We start from the raw sequence: 19,685 nt of genomic DNA, 5'->3' as shown, positions 1-19,685 counted from the left end.
CGGAAATCAGCACATATCTCCCACGTGACTATTCATCTGTGGATCGAGAAACAGAGGCGATATTTTAGCTTGATGACCTTCTTCAAATCTCTGACACTGCACTGGATTACATTCTTGAAAAGGCTGTTAAACTCGTTTCGTATCATCCTGTTTGCTGCAAACTCACACAGCTCATTAAACCGTTCGAAAGGAATTCGATTTCTCTCTTAGGGTAGATTGAATGTTGTCAGCGAATCTGGTAAAGTCATGACAAATAGTTTTGCTGCTGTGCAGAACAGAGGGTTCCAACAGGAGTAAGGATGATTCTTGTCGCTGGATTTTTCGGACAGAGAGCAGTGAGTATTAAAAGGACTCAGACTCGTTCCTGCTTATTGTGAACAAATGTTCAAGGCAACAGATGGCAAAGAAACTGATGCTTGACATTGGCAGGTCCATTCCTACTTACGAGAGTCACAATTGTATTATAGATCACGTGAGCGGAGGAGATGATGATCATTATGGCAACCTGAGACCGTGCGACAATTAATCCCACGTTGTTAGTCTCACTCTATACCATAAACCATTTAGCCAGTGGACTGAGGTAACCGGCTTCCATTTAATGCAAAGCTAAAACAAACAGCTCAGCACATTAAAAATTTGTAGTAGTTCACGTCGAATCAGGGGCTGCACCTTTCAACACCACCAGCTCTTCTTACACTTAACATGTTCAGTTGCCAGTGTTATGAAATTTCTTTCCGATGAACGTTAAACAATTTGTGAGTGTGTCACTTTTGCCTCCCCATCCAGGCAGCCCAGAATCCCTGCCCCTGTTAAATTCGCTCCTTGTGTGTCTGCAACTGGCCTTTGAAATATGCTGGAATCATCTTCTAAATTTTTTTTCTGTCTGAAAAGTAATCTGCGATTTCAAAATCTCAGAATAAAAAATACCTGCTGCAAGCTTCGTTGTCGTTCCTCGCTGGTTTTGAAGCTCTAACCTCTAGTTATACACTCACCTTAACGAGGTAACTTCCCTCTTATTTACCCTTGCCAACCTCACATCCACTGGAAAACCTCCATTAGGACACAACTCAGTCATTCCTGATTTATGTCGCGTTAATCTTCATCTATTCCACCATCCTATTAAATCCCTTCTTTTCTTTTCTCGTGGCTATACCTCCCAGTAAATCTCATTTCCATCATCTCTAACGATTTTGTATCAAGAGAACTCTGACCATATCCTTCCTAACCAAATTGAACTCCCCAACCCCCGTGTATTTCATCAGTAAATTTCGCCCTGAGAAATTATGCTGCATCTAATTCAACTCATGAAAACTTACCACATGCTATGCAATCTCATTACTGGTACAGGAACGATGAAGGCTATTTCACTTACAGCTGAATCTGTTGGCTGCAGCAACATTGGGTCAAATCGCAGTCACACAGGTGACTGTTGTTCTCAATTTTATTTCTTCTCAACGTGTGCTGAAGTAACGCAGTGAGAAATAAATTAATATTGTTAGACATAAGTAAGGGGGCGTGTTAAATCTGAGGTTATGAGAATAGGGCAGTTTTGATTAACATTGACTAGAGATTGTTCAAATCTCAGGCACAAGAGATTGATAGAGAGCAATGTTGAGAGAAATAGACTGTCTTGGCAAATGCCGATGTTATGAAGTTGTGGATGTAACGTACTTTTAATGATGTTGAAATGTCTGGCTAGCACAAGGAGTCCAGAACAAGGCAACAACATAACATTTGGTCGAAGCAACTAAGGACTGTGTTACATGGATACAAAAATCAAATTTGAATTCGGCCAATCAGTTTAAATTATGCCCCAATCAAGTTAGAATTTGATATTTTTACAATGTTTAAAGCAATGAAACGGTCCAACGTTTTGTGGGACAAATATCGGACATTTGGAACAGTTGTACAGAGCGACAATGAACAGCAAAGAGAGCATCTAAAAGACCAAGAGATGTACGATGTTAGTGAAATCTCCAAGAGGAGCCTATCTGGAGAAATAGATTGCACAGAAAAAAAGCATCAACACCGACCTGGAGAAAAAATCGACAGAGGAACATACAAAGAGAAGATTCGGCAACTAGCTGGTTTTTAAATTTGAACTTTTTTTGTAAAAGTTATTGGGGTCGGGTTGAGGGAAGGTATTGTGGAGCAGAAGGTTTAGAGAAAGGAGTTATAGGTTGATTATTCTCTGTCAATAAAAAAAATAAAGTTGTTATTTTTCCTTTAAGTAGTGATTTTGGGTTGGTTCTTTGCCTCTGGAATTTTAAAAGAATACAGCACGGGGTGAATCCTTTCTGTTTTGCTGGTTTACATTAGCAGACGGGGTTTACCCCGTCACGTAACACCAGATTCTGTGGTGGCTTTGTTGTTTTGCTCATTTGCGCATTTTGCCTCAGTAACGATTTTGAAATTGTCCCCTCTACACAAAACGTCCGTGCTTTTGCACCATTGTACAAAAGGTGCAGTGTGTGTAAGCGACAGGGATCCCTACAATAACATTCAACGCTGATTCAGTCTATCTATCCTGATATTGATCCATGGAAACAGCACTGCACACTCTCCTCGAGTCTGGAAAACGATCCCTACACAGATAATGTTACATCCCGCTCTCTGGGGGCTTTTCATTCCATCGCTTTCAATTCCTCACAGAATCCGTTTCAACAGGCTTTGTCACTGAGCCATTTCTTTGTTTGTGTTCAAACCCGGTGAGCGGAGGGTCACAGTTGGAGCGTGCTGAGCCCATAGCCTAGAGGTCATACTCTGAACTGTAGTCTGCTTTTCATCATTTCACTAACAGCATGTAGATGTATCTATGCGGTGCAACTTTTCACGCCTGTTTTAAGAAGCAAGATAAACAGTTCCTGGTTCCTGCTTTTGTTGTTACACAGACCAAGATTGTAAATGCTGGAAACATGCACTGGTCGAGACTGTTTGCTCTCCCACAACCGTTTTCTCCCCAGCAGGTGTTCAGATGATGGTCTGAATCGCTTTCTTCTGTTCCCTGTCACTCTGGAATGATGGGAGCTGTGAAGCCTACTCTCTGAGCTGGCGGTAATGTGATAGAGCTTATACACATCAGGTGCAATGTGCCTGAGCGACAGGACTCGCTGCAGTAACATCCCATGCTGATTCAGACAGCAGAGCCCTCGCTGTGACTTCGAGAAGGACACAGACACAGATGACTGGAAGAGATTCTCTCTTTCCCTGCAGTCCTTCACATTTCTATCTGTCTCAGATGGCATTATTTGCACAAGTTTCCCAAAGGAATATTAAGTCCTGTGCATGCGCGATCTCTTGTACAGCTTTACAGAACTTCCATAACTCCCACTACCTCTAACCCCCTCTCGCTCTCCACAACACCGTGTTTGATAGTGGGCTGAAAAGCGCGTTCATGTTTATCTCCCATAACACTAATTGCCAATTGAACAATAGTTCGTCCAGCTGCCAATGATGGGAGCCCACTCGCAAAAGAAGTGGCTCGCACAGCCTCCGGGGAACTGGAAGTCAGAATGGCAAGGAGCTGTTATTAAAACTCAGTGCGGCCTTCCCTCCAAAACAACAGAACAACCCTATTTTTTAAACAAGGAAACTCACCTAATTTGTGGATCATGTTTCTGGTGCGGTTCTGACTTGTTGGTCTTGGGTGTGATATCGCCTCGGGTGGGTGATGTACGTGTGAGAAGTAACACTTGAGCACTGGAGTTTTGCATTTGGTTCTATGTATGACGCAGAATGTATAATTTTGATGAGCTCGAGTTCAGAACATGGTACCGACGCTTAAAGACACACAACAGCAACTTCTTGGAGGTCGTTCCAAGACTGAGAAATGGATTCCCTAACTTCAAATGATGCTGATCCTGTTAATGTGGATTTTGCCGAGTGCACGTCCTGTGCGGAGTAACCAGAAAGCCTTAATCTGTCCAAAATTCTGTTTTACTTATGCTGTGATCTGCATGTCCTTGATTAGAATGATCTGCCTTTACCAATCGCAAACACAAGTTTGCACTGTACTGAGGTTCATGTGACCATCAATCAATCAAATAAAATCAATCAACCCACATAGACATTTCCTTATTGTTTGGGGGCTGCACAGCCTCACTTTGCACTGTGACATATTTTGTGATTCTGAGTGAAATCACAGTTAAACCAACAGAATGTGGCAAGTTAGTCATGGCAAGTTAGTCACAGGCTATATTCACATAGCCGGGACACATCTGCGCCACAGAGTGTAGCACAATAATAGTGAAGACCTTTTGAAATCATCCTCTGAGGTACATGCCACACGCCAGACGAAAAGCTGAACACTGTGTGAAACTGCTATGGTCAGCGCTAACAGAGCGGCCCAGCGGGAGCGTATTGGGCTCATAACCATGAAATTAACGGATTGAAAACATCCTCTACTCGTTGACAATTCCACGTTTCAGTGTGTGTACTGCCCAGCCAGTGTTCCTCTATAATCGATCTCCATTCTACGCATTACATGTTGTTTCACTTTCCGCTTCCTTTCATTCAATGTTTCTGAAATGAATATATCATACTGATACACACGGAAAATTTACACAAGTGAGGAAATACACTTGTGAAGTTCTGGAAGCTCGTTTCCTGTTCTCTGTCGGTGTGCTCTGATCTGATTCACAAAATCTCTTGCCAGAGCTGGGAATAAACTGATGAACGTGAGTCACATCAGTTGTAGAGTGCTCTATGCGCATGACGCCGTGCAGTTATTCCACAAGCCGTTTCACACAGCAGTGTTCTCCCTGTGAAATGAAAAGCTGTAAATTACAATTGGATCAATTTGTTGGAGACAGAATTGCGATACAGGCACAGCTCCGCATTAGTAGGACATACATAACCACAGGGATATACAAGTGGCAGAGAGTCGCTATGAACTCGATGGGCTGGACAGCTTCTGTCGGCGCGTGAGTGACGCCACACATTGATGCTGTCCCGCTTCCTGTCTCTGGGACAGAGTGGCTGATGGTGAAACAAAGTCTCATTGTTAACCCTATCTTCTGCGTTAAACTGTCTGCAGCCCCGCAGCTCAAGAACGTGGGGATGGCTCTCAGTGAGTGAGACTTTCACTCGGATTGTCTTTATCTGGGAAAGTTGGGGCTCAGACGTTAACTGCTGCCCGATTGCAGCAAAGAAGCCGATGTTAGTGTTACAAAAGCATTTCTGCAGAATTGCTGTGTGAAGATGGATTTTGAATAGCAAACAAGCTGCCCAAAAATGCCCTCATATGAATTTACTTGAGGGTAGAGAGTCCGGAGTACTCTTGTGTCTTACCCATCAGCTCAACATCTTTATCACTTCTCAGATAAATGATATTTACAGAAAGCTCCCAATCAAACTTGCTGATTCCCAGCACTTGAGGGAACTGGCTGTGCCGATGACAGCGAGGTTTCGAGTGTGTCCGCGCTTGCCTCTCCTCACACTGCTTGCTGAATGGAGGGAAATAGCTGAATACTCTGCCGATGGAGACAACTTAGTCCAAGCGGAAGGAATAAACAGCACTGTCCGGTGAACAAGGAGACGGAATGAGAAGGCGATATTCTTAAAAGACTTTGATGCTTAGAAATCTGAGAACAAATTGGGATGTAATTGGACCTGACCGAATTTCAACTGGTTTGGTGTTGAAAATGTAAGAGTGTCTGGGGCATGACCTTCGCTTACTAGCTTGTGTTAATACTGGCATGTGAGAATGTCTTGCTTCAAATCGCCATCGAGCCTTGGTTGTTTGATTTCACTTTTGCCCGGTCGTCCTATCAACTGTTTGATAAAAAGATGTAAGTCATTAATTTGCACCCTTTGAAATACCTTTGAATTTGGGGTCAGGAGTGTCATTGTAGTGGACATGGCACAGTACCACATGTGGTGAAAGTGAAACAAGTGTTAATCCACAGAATCCCACTCTGAGTAAATCCACCATCTGGATTTTCGCACAGTTCTGGGTGTGAGACTTCAGGAAGTGGGAACGTGAAATGATTGAAAACAGCGCTGAACACGTTGATGAGAATGGTGTGGTGTACGGGGAATGTCGACAATAAATGTCATTTGGAAAGTTGGGACAGGTCTCCTTGGAGAGCAGAAGGCCAAAAGCTGGCCTTTTGAAACCTTTCCAAGACATGAGTGGGTTAGAGAGAGGGAATAAGTAAAGGGGAATGCTCCCTACCCCTGAAAGGATCGAGAAAAATTCGGCAGAGTTTTAAAGACATTAGTAAAAGAAGAAAAATGTACATGAGGAGAATTGTTTTCAGATAGGGAGTGGTTAGGGTCTGACATTGACAAAGACGCAGTTTCAATCGAGTTTTTGAAAAACTACTTCAAGTTCATGTTGAAAGTAAAAATGTGTAGAGTTATAGGGAGAAGGCAAGAGAATGATACGAAAAGAGAAGCACATTTATCTCTGTAGAGAGCCAGCACAGCTAAGGTGGTTTGTGACACATTTGCGATTCTGAGTGGAATCACAGTTCGACAAACAGGATGTAGGGAGTTAATCAACGGTGAAATTGGCAAAGCCGGGACACATGACACAACAGAATGTTATCCAGCACGAACATGTCACAAGGAGGATGGCGCTGTCTGAAAATCCTGCAGGATGTCCTGCGGATCAGACACAGCAAATTTCACTATTGGAACCGAATCAGCCCGATGAAGGGTAGCCAAGGAGCCGGAGGTGGCTGCTTCAGAGCCCAATTACTAAAGAAGTTCCACCCCCCCGCCCCACACCACAGCAATTCTGTGGCTGCGGCATGTTCAAATAAAAAGCAGGACTGGGAGTTTGCATTATGGAGACAGGGGTCAGTGTCAATCTTGTCATGATCGTGTTCGCCTCCCACACAGTAAATCGCGGGCTCAAGCTGCTTCCAGGCAAGTTGAGGTTTTAACAAATTGGGTATGATTCCTGGAGAGTTTAACTGTGGTGTGGGAGAGTACAGATTTTCTCAAAGTGTCTGTGCTGTCATGGTCGTGCTCGCCTCCCACACGGAAAACAGCAAGCAGCTGTACTGCTGCTTTATGTTCCAGGCAAGTTGAGTTTTTACTGGAACCGAATGGAGACTGTTATTTCATCGCTGTTGTGAAACAAAGTCCTCCAGTGACTCAACTCGTCGTTATTTGGTGTTTTGGCGAATGGGAACATAATTCAAATGAATTTCGATGTCATCTGCTCTTACATTTCTCCCATTTCCTTCATTTCTGTCCTGGAGACATCGGAAGGGACAGGTAATCTAATCGAGACTGTAATTGGTGAAATTCACTTTTTCTCGCCAATTCATATTATGTTCTTTCATTCTCTCTTTTAAGCACGCTCTGGGAAGTGGTGGTGCACTGCGGTGCACTGCGGCTCCAGTAAGTTTGAAAGAGTAGTTTGGAATTGCCCTGCTGTTAGTTGTGAGATGAGTTTATGGCTCATGCCTTCGGTCTGTCTCACATTTAGCATTCATACTTCCCTGTGGTTGAAAATGCATTTGGTTTGCCAGTTTTGTTTGTGTTCTGTGTTAAATGCTTTCTTTTTTGTGACTCGCTCAATACATTACGAATTAACAGGGTTTCTGAGGTAGTTTCCAGCAGCAAAAATCCTCAACTGAGGATCTGGGAAAATTTCACGGAGTATGTCCAGTCGGAGCAAAAGTAAGGAAGTCGTTCGTTTCTGCAGTGTTCCACAATGCCACCTTTCCCGTGAGCAGTCGAACAGATTAAATGATTGTACCACAGACTGCGACGGCAAGCCCCGCTAAAACGTAATCCTTTAAAGCCGGTGTGAGCAACACACAGTTATTGGTGTACACCGTGGAAACAGAAACTTCCAGTGTTCCTCGTCCATGCTGACCTCATAGTCAAAATTAAACAAGTCCCATTCCCCAGCATTTGGCCCCAATCCCTCTAAACCCATCCTATCAAGAAACTCATCCGGTTACCTTTGCAATTTTCTGAGTTTAATAGCCTCCTCCACTTCCATTGGTAGCTCATTCCACACACGCACAACCTTCTGTGTGGGAAATGTGCCTCAGGTCCTTTGTCAATTTCAGCCCACTCACCTTAAACCTATGCTCTCGGGTTTTCAACTCGCCCCAGCTTGGGTAAAACACATATATACTCAGTTTACAACCCTTCCATAAGATCATGTGGTAGCCGTTACGCTGTAGAGAAAGTAGTCCCACCCTATTCCACCTCGCACTACGGTCCAAACATTGACTACATACTTGTCAATATTTTGTCATCAATTTCGTTTACGTTTTCAAGATGTCAATTACGCTGGACAACAACGACCTATTGGAAACAGAAAGGTGAAATGGAGAATGGCTTCAACTTTCAGTGCTGGACACCACTGAGCTGCAGCGAAGCTTGCTGCGGCATGTTTCTGTAGTGTCGTAGTCATCATGTGCGCCTAACGCATGAAAGATCGCCATTTCGAAACTGGGTTGGAACTCCTTTGTTCTTTAACTGCAGCCTTTTACATGGACAAGAACGGAGCTTTTTTGCTTGCTTTCCCATCTGCAAACCTGCCTTCGAATTTGCTTGAACAAATCTGCTCTCGTAGTGAAATGTAATGCAATTCCAAGGAATTACTGTGCAAAGCATTCCTGAAGAAGGGCTCGTGCCCGAAACGTCGATTCTCCTGCTTTTGGATGCTGCCTGACTTGCTGCGCTTTTCCAGCAACACATTTTCAGCTCTGATCGCCAGCATCTGCAGTCTTCACTTTCTCCCTGTGCAAAGCATTGTAAAGTTTTTCTCCAACCTGGTTCTGATCATTTGCCATTCTGTTTGAGAGTCTAGTTACCGCGTTCTGATTCTTCCACGAAAAGCAGTACCGCATTTGCATTCCTTGCGCAGGTAGCCCGGTTCAAAGACAGGGAAGAAGCTGATGCGCTGGTGTCACAGTGCACCGCGGATTCCTGAACTCGTCTGTCTGTCAAATGTATCCCAAAGTCGTTTCTGAAAGGCCTCATTTGGAAGCTGTCTGTCGTTATTCAATGTGCGAGAATTGGCACCAGAGGTCCTGAATCATGTTTTGGATCAGTTCGCACGTGAGTGGCTCATTCAATCAGCAACAGCAATGAAAGAAATTACACTCTCAGAGGAACCTTTGGACCTGTGCTTTCATAGCGTCACTAGTATTAAGGTGCGCCTCGAGATCTAAGCCACGTTGGAACTGAAACGGGAGATTCGACAGAGAGGCTACAGAATGAGATCGCATCCATTTGGTTTTCTTTAAATCACTGACGAGCAGGAAAATGTAAACGGGGAGGGCGAGTGGGGAAGTGAGGCAGTTGCAGCTCTGGTGAAATTCCTTCTTTGTGATTCACTCAGCAACCAGAGACGTGAAGGTGACTCAGACGTGAGAGCTCTTCACATCGAGAACAAAAAGCACTCAAGGGCAGTTAGCACCTCTTCTGGAGTGGGGGTGGGGTGAAGTAATTACCTTTTGACTTCTGTATCTATGTCAGAAACTGCATTTTAGATTGTCGTGAACAGAATTCCTAATAAGCACCATGGAATTCAGCAAAATTGATTGAGTCGCTTCTCGTCGATTCCCACACAGGTTTCCAACTCAGTGGGTATCCATGTGGCTCCTGTCCTGGTGTGAACATCTCAGCAGCAAATTGCACGGTTATGGTAAAAGGCAAGAAAAAGTAGTATCTCGAACTGGCCCCGTGGTCAGAGCATCCTCACAATGTGATCTGTCGTTCTCGGATTGTAATGCTACCTCCGGTTTTAGGGTGGAGAACATTCTTTGGGACTCTTATTCTGCAAAACAGACACAGTGACTGAAACTATGCTGCACGGTATGATGTGGATTACGGCCTGCTCAGCTTTGTGCATTTTCCCTGTAGTCCGGTGTATTTCATGTTCCATGTAAACGTGAAAGTTGTCCTGTTTCGAGCAATGGGTGAAATCATTTAGCAAAGCAAGAATCGAAATTGCAGTAATGTCAAGCAGCTAATGGTTATTTTATCAAATGATGACGGAACAGCATTCTAACACTCGCATATACATTTGTCGGTGGAAATATTGTCAGAATATAGATTCAGCTTTCCATTGAGTTTTGTGTGGTTTGATCGGCTATCATAAACTGCTGAGAAATTGATATTGTAGTGGGACATATTCCAGCTGCTATGCGAAGAGGACATGGTTCGCGGAATGCTTCCCCTGTGATTTTCCTTCTGTTGTTTTGCAGGAGCACAATTGAAAATGTATGAAATTGGCGTTGCGCGCGGGTGTAACTGTAGCCGAGCGATCTACGTCGCTGGGTCCAGGTTCCAGCCTCGAAGGAGGCATCGTTTCCAATCCCACCACTGCCGTTTCTGCGGGTAAACAACAAAGCTGCAGCGTGTTTAAGTGCGTGTTCAAATAAAAAAAAAAGGTCTGGTGGGTTTGCTTCTTGGAGAATTAACGGCGGTGTGAGAGAGTTCGCCTCCGACATGTAAAATCGCAAACCGCTCGACTGCCGCTGGGTTTTTTTCCAGGCAAGTTGAGGTTTCACTGAAGCCGAAGAGAGACTGTGAAACAAAGCCCTACTGTGACGCTATCAGCCGTTATTTGCTCTTCCAATGAATTGCTGGGTTATGGACTTCTGGGTTATGGACTGTGATATTCTGCTCACATGGTCTGAACACATACAAAAAAATGGCTCAGTGACAAGATCTGTTGTATCGGATTCCGTGAAGAACAGAAGCTGATGGAATGAAAAGAGCCATAAGAGTGGGAATGTAGCAAGTTAATTTCCAGACCCGAGGAGAGTGCATAGTGTTGTTTCCAGGAGTCAATAACTGTATAAGTTGACCGAATCAGTGTTGGGTGTTATTGTACTACATCTTTTGTACAATATTGCAAAAGCACGGAACTTTTGTGTAGAGGGGACAAATTCAAAATCCTCAACGAGGCAATACACACAAATGTGGTAAACAACAAAATAACCACACAAACTGGTGTTACGTCATGGGGTAGACATCCTTGCTCAAATTTCGCTCAAAATCGCTCTCTGTCTAATTCCTAAGACTGAAATTCGAACAGTGAATGGTATGTCAATACAAACTGCTCTGATCTCACAACTTCAGCATTTCATATGCCCCCTTGTGTATGTCTGACAATAGTAATTGATCCCTCACTGTGTTACTTCAGCACACGTAGAGAAGAAATAACTGTAAGGACAACAGTAATGTATGTGACTGGGATTTTATCCGATTCTGTTGCAGCCAATTGATTCAGCTGTAATTGAAATTGTTTCCACCTTTCCTGTGTCGGTAATAAGATTGCATAGCTTAGAGGTGAGTTTTCATGCATTGAATTGGACTCGGCATCCTATCTCAGGTTGAAATTTAATGGGATATAAAGACATGATGAATGACACGAGCAGCATTTATTGGAATATAAAGATATTAGGAATGACACGGCCAATGATTCACTTGATACCATGTCGTTGGAAACGATGGAAATGAGGTTTACTGGGTGATAAAGCCACTAGGAAAGAATAGAGGGGTTTTAATGGGATGTGGCATAGATAAAGAATAATGCGGGAGAAATCAGGAAGAATTTAGTTGGGTCCAAAGAGAGGTCACCCAGTTGGGTCCGAAGAGAGGTCACCCAGTGAAGTTGTTAAGAGTAAATTCGAGGGAAATTCCCTCGTTTAGGTGTGTTTAAACTAGAGGTTAGAGCTTCAAACCCAGGGGATACGATAAAGATGTTTGGAGTAGGCGTTCTTTATTCTGAGAGTTATTGAATTCGGAGATGAGTTTTCATAAATAATAGCATTTTAGCAGCTAATTCCAGAATATTTGAAAAGCGTGTGCTGGCACAGAAAGAGTGAATTAAACAGCGACAGAGATTCTGGGCTGCCTAGACGGGGATGCAAAAGGGAAATACTCTCGAATTGGTTAACATTCTTAGGAAAGAAATTGCAAAACACATGCAACTGAAAATATTGAATATAAGAAGAGCTGGTGGAGTTGGAAGGTGCAGCAGCTCATTCTACATGAAATATTATATAATGTAAATGCACTGAGCTGTTTGGTTTAGCTCTAGATTGAATAGAAGTCTGTTAGCTCAGTCCACTGACTAACCGGTTTATGACAAAAATGAGACCAGCAGCGTGGGATTAATTGTCTCACTGTCTCATGATTCCACAAGGATCATCATCTCGCCCACTCACCTGATATGTAATATTGTGGTGCCTCTAGTGAGCAAGATTTGGCCTGTCGATGTAAAACATCATTATCATTGCCATCTGTTGTCTTGAACATTTGGTCATAATCAACCGAAAGGGGAGTGAGTCCATTTAATACTATATTATCTCCGCTTGAAAAATCCTGCGTCAAGACTCAACCTGATTCCAGTTTGACCCCCTGTTCCTCCCAACAGCAAAACTACTTGCACAGATCCTTTACCAGGTTTACTGACAACATTCCAACTCCACAAAGAGATAAATCTAATAATTTCGATTGGTTTAATGAGCTGTGCAGCTCTCAGGAAATGGAATGATATGAAACGATTCAAACAGACATTCCCAGGATGTGATCCAGTGCTGGGTCAGCGATTTGAGGAAGGTCATCAAGCTGAAACATAACCTCCGTTTCTTTATCCACAGATGGATATTCAACCGGGGAAAGTTATGCAGATTTCCGTTTAATAATTGGCATGTTTCTGAAAGACAAAACTTTTCCCCACGTCAGAAACTGGAGTTTTCAAATAAATGCTATTTTACTCACCATTGTTTTCAATAGCGTTACTGTCTAATACTTCAATAATCCCTGGTCAATGTCAGTAACAACATCTTTAGATAAGCATTGAACTTACAACCTTGGCATTTTATGTACCTTTATGTATTAGGTGCTGACCAATTGCGCGACTGGAGCCGCAGACAGCGAACCTGTCACGTGACTTACACATACCATGGGAACTTTAACTCAACTGCTCTATTGCTGCTGTGATGATGCGATTCCCTACACTATGGAAACAGGCCCTTCGGACCAACAGGTCCACCCTAACCTTTCGAAGATTCACCCAACCAGAACCATTTCCCCTCTGACAAATGCACTATGGGCAATTTAGAATGGCCAACATACCTGACCTGCACAATCTTTGGACTGTGGGAGGAAAATGAAACACCCGGAGGAAACCCATGCAGTCATGGTGAGAAATTGCAAACTCTACACAGACAGTCCACCGAGGCTGGAATAGAACTTGGGACTCTGTTGCGGTGGCAGTGCGAACCACTGAAACATAACACTGTGGGATTTTTTTGTTGGTGATGTGCTGCCGCACTGACACCTCAGTCACTCACCCTGCCTCATTTCCCTGAAACGTCTGGTTCTGTAATTAAAGCGAATGCAGACAAGGTGAAACTGACATGAACCCATGATTATTGAAGCGTCAGGTTCACAAAATGATACAAAAGGGAGACAAAAATGTGAAAAATAGACTACATTGAAAAATGTGTTTCTGTTGGTTCCTGCGTTGTTTACAGACAATGTTAGATTGCCGCTGTCACAGAGCTTTCCCTTCAATCAGTTTCAATCGGCACAGGATTCGAATCAATGAAACCTCACCAACTTCCTTCTGAAAGTTCATACAGGTAACATGAAACGTATTGCATTCATCAATAATCTTCACCATTCCTACATTCAAGAAAACGATGCACAGTTTCCATGAATATTGAAGATGTTAGAATGGTATGCAATAATAAATTCAATCACAGTTGAAATTGGAAAGTAGGAAGAATGCACAGAAAGCCTCAGCAGTCAGAAATTCATGTGACCAGAATTGCAGATCAGAAGAGTGGAAATCTGCCCCTGAATCCCAATATCCACACGTTTGCTTGCTCCATGTACCCAGTTGGAAACCTGTGTAAAGGAGCTTGCAGTCTGACAGAGCGCCTGAGAGAATCCTTCACTATCTGACCTAAAGTTGCTATTGGAGCTGTCTATTCTGGCTGTGAGAGCAGTGGTATAAAGGGGAGGACTTTGATATTCCATAGTGTCGATTCACATTACCCTCATCAAATTATTGTTGAAAGCCCTCTGTAAGAAACAGCACAGAAACAGTGGAATAGGAGGAGCCTATTCCAAACACCGGTCCGTCCCGCCGTTTGATATCATCATGGCTGACCAAACACGTCAATGTCTTTCACCAGCTCATCCACAACAACCTGTCACACAACGGGAAAAATACATTTAAGCAATCAAAAACTTCTGTGTAACTTTGGGAGGGAAATGTGTTTACAGACAGTGGGTTTCTGAACGAAATTTGCAGGTTTTGCGGGTTTGCACCTGATTCTGGTCTGATCATGATTCAAACGATATGATTCCGTCAAAACTTACAACCAAAAAGGTAAGGAATTGCCTCTGGTCAGTAGCAGTGACAAGAACTCTAGACGACAGGGAGTGGCGATGAATCAGCACAACAATCAATGATTCAGCTGAAAATTGAAGTAAACTCCAATTCTGGTGCTGTTCAAACCCACAAACATTGAACAGCAAAGTTCCTAAAGTTGCAGAAAACTAACACGCGTTTCATTGCGCCACAGAGCTGCAGTCGCCACAATTTTAATGCAGCCAAAGTTGCGGTTGTCGTGGAGAAAATGTCAACAATCACCAGGAGATGCGGGGAGTTTTCAATGAGTAGATCTTTTATTTGCAAACAATAACCGTGACATTTAGAAAGCAAATTCTTGAATGCCGCCGAACGTCAGGGTCCATGGCATAGAGTCATTGAGATGTACAGAATGGAAACAGACCTTGTGTCAACCCAATCTAGTCGCACCTGCCAGCACCTGGCCCATATCCCTCCATACCCTTCCTATTCATATACCCATCCAAATGCCTCTTTAATAATGCAATTGTACCAGCCTCCACCACATGCTCTGGCAGCTCATTCCATACACGTACCACTCTCTGCGTGAAAAAGTTACCCCTTAGGACTCTTTTATATCTTTCCGCTCTCACCCTAGACCTACGCCTTCTAGTTCTGGTCTCCCCGACCCCATGGAAAAGACTTTGTCTATTTATCCTACCCATGCTCCTCATAATTTTGTAAACCTGTATAAGGTCACCCCTCAGCCTTCGACGCTTCAGGGAAAACAGCCCCAGCCTGTTTAACCTCTCCCTATAGCTCAAATCCTCCAACCCTGGCAACATCCTTCTAAATCTTTTCTGAACCCTTTCAAGTTTCACAACATCTTTTCGATAGGAAGGACACCAGAATTGCACGCAAAATTCCAACAGTGGCCTAAACAATGTCCTGTACAGCCGCAACATGACTTCCCAACGACTGTACTCAATACTCTGACCAATAAAGGAAAGCATACCAAACGCCTTCTTCACTCTCATATCTACCTGCGACTCCACTTTCAAGGAGCTATGAAAATGCAATCCAAGGTCTCTTTGTTCAGCAACACTCCCCAGGACTTTTTCCATTAAGTGTATAAGACCTGCTAAGATTTGCTTTCTCAAAATGCAGCACCTCGCATTTATCTGAATTAAGCTCCATCACTTCATGCCTTTTCTTTAATCATGTTTTGTTAGCTTATCAGAATGTCCAACAGTGTTAGTCAGAATTACCTCACTCCAGCTATACAATAAACCAATAGTGTTAGTTCTCATTATCGTTCCACTTCTGCCACGATGAGTTTTCCTAATTCTATTTAATATTATTCAACTGTCACTATTAGGTATTCTACTGCCACCTGTGCTACTATGATCTTCCATCACAGACTAATCTCTCATGATTAGATATTTAGCTACCCCATCTATCACAATGTTTTCCTGTCCCAAGCTAACTCTCCAACCAGTGATTAGATATTTAATGTCGTATCCTGCTACAAGCGTCTCAAGCAGGCTGAATCTACTAGCAATTTATTATTTAAAGTCATGTCCTGAGTACTTATACTCACGACTTGTCCCAACCTGTCATGATGATAGTTAGTAGGCCACCCTGACGTTACTAATTATTATTATCTCAGCCTGCCATAGTAACCTTTCAGCCTCAGTCTGACTCTGCTAATTGGTTTAGGATCATTCCACTATTCTTATCCCATCCTGCCACAGCGGCCCCATCCTGCCCCAGTGACCTTTTGACGAGTGAAGCATTCTGCACACCCCTTGTAACAGATTGCCAGTAGTTGCCATGCCTTTACCCTTCCCACGCTTTCATGCTCTGTATTTTCTGTAGAGGGTTCGGATATTTCATCAGACATTTTCTTTATCTTCACTCACTTTTCAGTAGCTGGTCCTTATCCATGTGTGCTCTAGCTTCTCAAGTATTCGGCTAAATACTCCTGAAATATTTTGATGACTCATAGTTTCACCACACGTTCAAACAGTGAATTCGAAACAAATAACACTCTCAGAGTGAAAGCGTTCTTCCTATATCTCGTCTGAACATCCTCTCCCTTGTGTTTAATGGAGATCCCTGGTTGTTAACTCTTCCCAGAAGAAGTTTATTGCTATCACACATACCGATCCCCTTAATGTGCACCTTAATAACTTCCTCACTCCGCCTTCTCTGCTCTGAGTTAAAGAGCCTGAGATGAGCTCTTCTATCTTCGCCATGGCGATACTTCATGCTGGAAAAGTACAGCAGGTCAGGCAGCATCTGAAGAGCGGGAGAATCGACGTTTTTGGCATAAGTCTTTCATCAGGAATGAGTCTTGTGGATGGGGACTGAGACATAAATGGGAGGGGTTTGGCTTTGGGTGCAAGGTAGCTGGGAAATCGAATGGTGGATGGAGGCGGAGAGAATGTGATAAGTCAGAGGGGGAGAGATGAATGGGTCCGGAGGGTGGTGCTGAGTTGAATGATATGAGGGGAGGGGAAATGAGGAAGCCGTTGAAATCCACGTTTATCCCGTGTGGTTGTAGGGTCCAAAGGCGGAATATGAGGCGTTCATCTTCCATGCCTCAGGTGGGAACGGTTTGATGGAGACTTATGTCCTAAGCGTCGATTGTCCTGCTCTGCAATTCACATGGCAAGGGAGATGTGAAAACCAACACTGAAGAAAGGACAAAAACGTATAGATTTAGAGTTAATGGAATTGGAAACAGTGCAGACAGAAACCATTTGGCCAGATGAGTCTGCACTGTGCCGTGGAAGAGATTCACACTCCCCCACTCTATCATTCTAAACCCGCATTTATGACCAACCTACAAAAATAGAAATTACTCCAAACGTTCAGCGAGCCAGGCTGCATCAGTGGAGAGGAATCAGAGTTAACATTGCAATTTAAAAACGGTTCCGAGGAAGGGTCTGTTGATCCGAAATGGTCATTCTGTTTTCGCCCGAGCTGCAATTCTGACTTTTGTCTCTTATTTACAGCACTTACAGTCCATTCAGATTTTGTTTGCCATTTACCTAAGTTACACACCTTTGCATTGTGGGAAGGAATCGGAGCAGCCAGAGGAAACTCACACGGAAGAGAGAGAACAGGAGTGTGCAAATTCCACACAGTCAGTCACACAAATCTGAAATCGAAGGCGGCTTTCTGGCGCTGAAAGGCGCAGTTCTACCCACTGAGCCCTCCCAATATGCCAGCGCCCATCCTGGAAGAGAATTCAATCCGATCTCGTGCAGTGACAGGCGGTGGTACTACCCAGGAATTGTATGCAAAAAGAAGCCTATTTGTGAATACTGGAAATTAACATTTGCTTAACTATCCGAAATCTTTTTTAAAATTACTTGGCCTATAGCCTTCTATTACTTGGCATCACAAATTCACATCTGAATGCTTCTGAAAGTTGTGAGGATTTCTGCCTCCCCAAACTTTGCATGCACTGATTCCAAATTTAAAACAACCGCTGTTTCAAAACATTTGTCTGCACATTCACTCAAAACTTTCCTCTTCTATTCTTAAATCTATGCCACCCTACCCCTCCCCCCGTGATCGAACTCACCATCAAAGCGAAATGGTGATATCAGTCTACGCCATCCATATTCCTTATTGTTGTGTACACCTCAATCATGTTTTCTCTCAATGTTTTCTGCTCTAAGAAAAACGCCTCCAGTTTATCCAATTTCTCTTCATAACTGAAACTCTTCTACCCAGACAATATCCTGGTAAATCTCTCCTGCATCACTTCCAGTGCTATCATATCCATGCTATTAGGCGAATTGCAGAAATGCACACATTAGACAAGATAGAGCTAAATGAACAGGTGAAATAAATGATGTAGAAGTCCACAGATAAAGGTATTTTCGAATAAATGTTTTTTTCCTCAGTGCTGCCATGTGTCCTTTTCCTGAGCCTGATATCCCAATAATCTCTGGTCCATGTTGTAAAAGCTGCTACATGAGAATTGATCTCACAACCACGGTATCGAAATGGATTGATTGCTTTGAAGGTGAGCACTTGGTTCTTCTCTGACGGCACAGAGGCGCTTGAAATGCCAAAGCTGAGAGTGCTCCTGGTTAAAGGCGGGGAGGAAGGCGGGGAGGAATAATATTCGATTATTAAGATACAGCAGCAGCACTAACCCGCACTGCAGATTGGCTCAGTGGAAGCGTGCTGGAGATTGAAGCGGGAAGTCGATTAATTGAAAGCATTCTCTGAATTTTCCTTAACAATGCGCTGTTTTGTTACTTTGACAGTAAGAGCTGTTTTTGATCACATCGTTCCACATCAGCCTCTTGCTCCCAGTAAAACACTCCAATCCAACGTACATCACATTCATTCCAACACAGCCACATGTCATAGTCTCATTCCCTCTGTGATAATTGGAATCGACAATGTCATTCTCTGAGATGCAGCAATGTAGCATGAAGTTGGTAGTGTAGTGAACAAAGAAGAACAAAGAACACAGAAACTTTACAGCCCAGGAACAGGCCCTTTGGACGTCGAAGGCTGAACTGATCCAAATCCACTGTCTAAAACTATCACCCAATTCCTAAGTATTAGCATCCCTCTGCACACCACCGACTCATGCAGCTGTCCAGGCACACCTAAAATGAATCTACCCTGCTTGCCTCTACTACCTCTGCTGGCAACACTTTCCAGGCACCTTCCACCCTCTGTGAAAAATACTTCCAATTTCTATCTCTCTTAAACTTTTCACCTCTCAACTTGAACGCGTGACCTCTCATTACTTAATCCCTCACCTTGGGACAAAGCTTATCTCTATCCATCCTGCCTATACCCTTCATGAAATTGTAGACATCAATCAGGTCCCCCTCAATCTCTCCTCAGAGCAAGCATCTTCCATATCAGGCAACATCCTCATAAATCTGTACTGCACACTCTCCTGAACGTCCACATATTATTGGTAATTTAGCTACCAGAACGATGCACACCATTCTAAATGTGGTTGAACCAAAATCTTGTACAATTTTAGCGTGACCTGCCAGCTCTTATACTCAATGCCCCGTTCAGTAAAAGCAAGCCTGCCATATGCCTTCTTGCCACTCGATCCACCTGTGCAGCACCTTCAGGGTGCAAAGGACCTGAATTCCCAGATCCATCTGCTCATCAACTTGGGAGCCTCCTGTGAAGCGCAACTGTGATGTATCCTCCGGCATTCACAGTGGTTTGTATCTGCCGCTTCCGGTTGTCAGTTCCAGCTGTCTGCTGCAGTGGCCGGTATATTTGGTCCAGGTCGACGTGCTTATTGATCGAATCTGTGTATGAGTGCCATGCCTGTCGGAATTTCCTGGTTCTTTGCTGTTTGGCTTGACCTATAATAATAGCGTTGTCCCAG

The sequence above is a fragment of the Chiloscyllium plagiosum genome, unplaced genomic scaffold (assembly GCF_037043375.1).
Source record: "Chiloscyllium plagiosum isolate Xiang-an unplaced genomic scaffold, Cpla_swu_hap1 HiC_scaffold_42, whole genome shotgun sequence".
NCBI lineage: Eukaryota > Metazoa > Chordata > Chondrichthyes > Orectolobiformes > Hemiscylliidae > Chiloscyllium > Chiloscyllium plagiosum.
The sequence above is the reverse complement of the archived record's forward strand: the minus strand, read 5'-3'. Positions refer to the sequence as shown.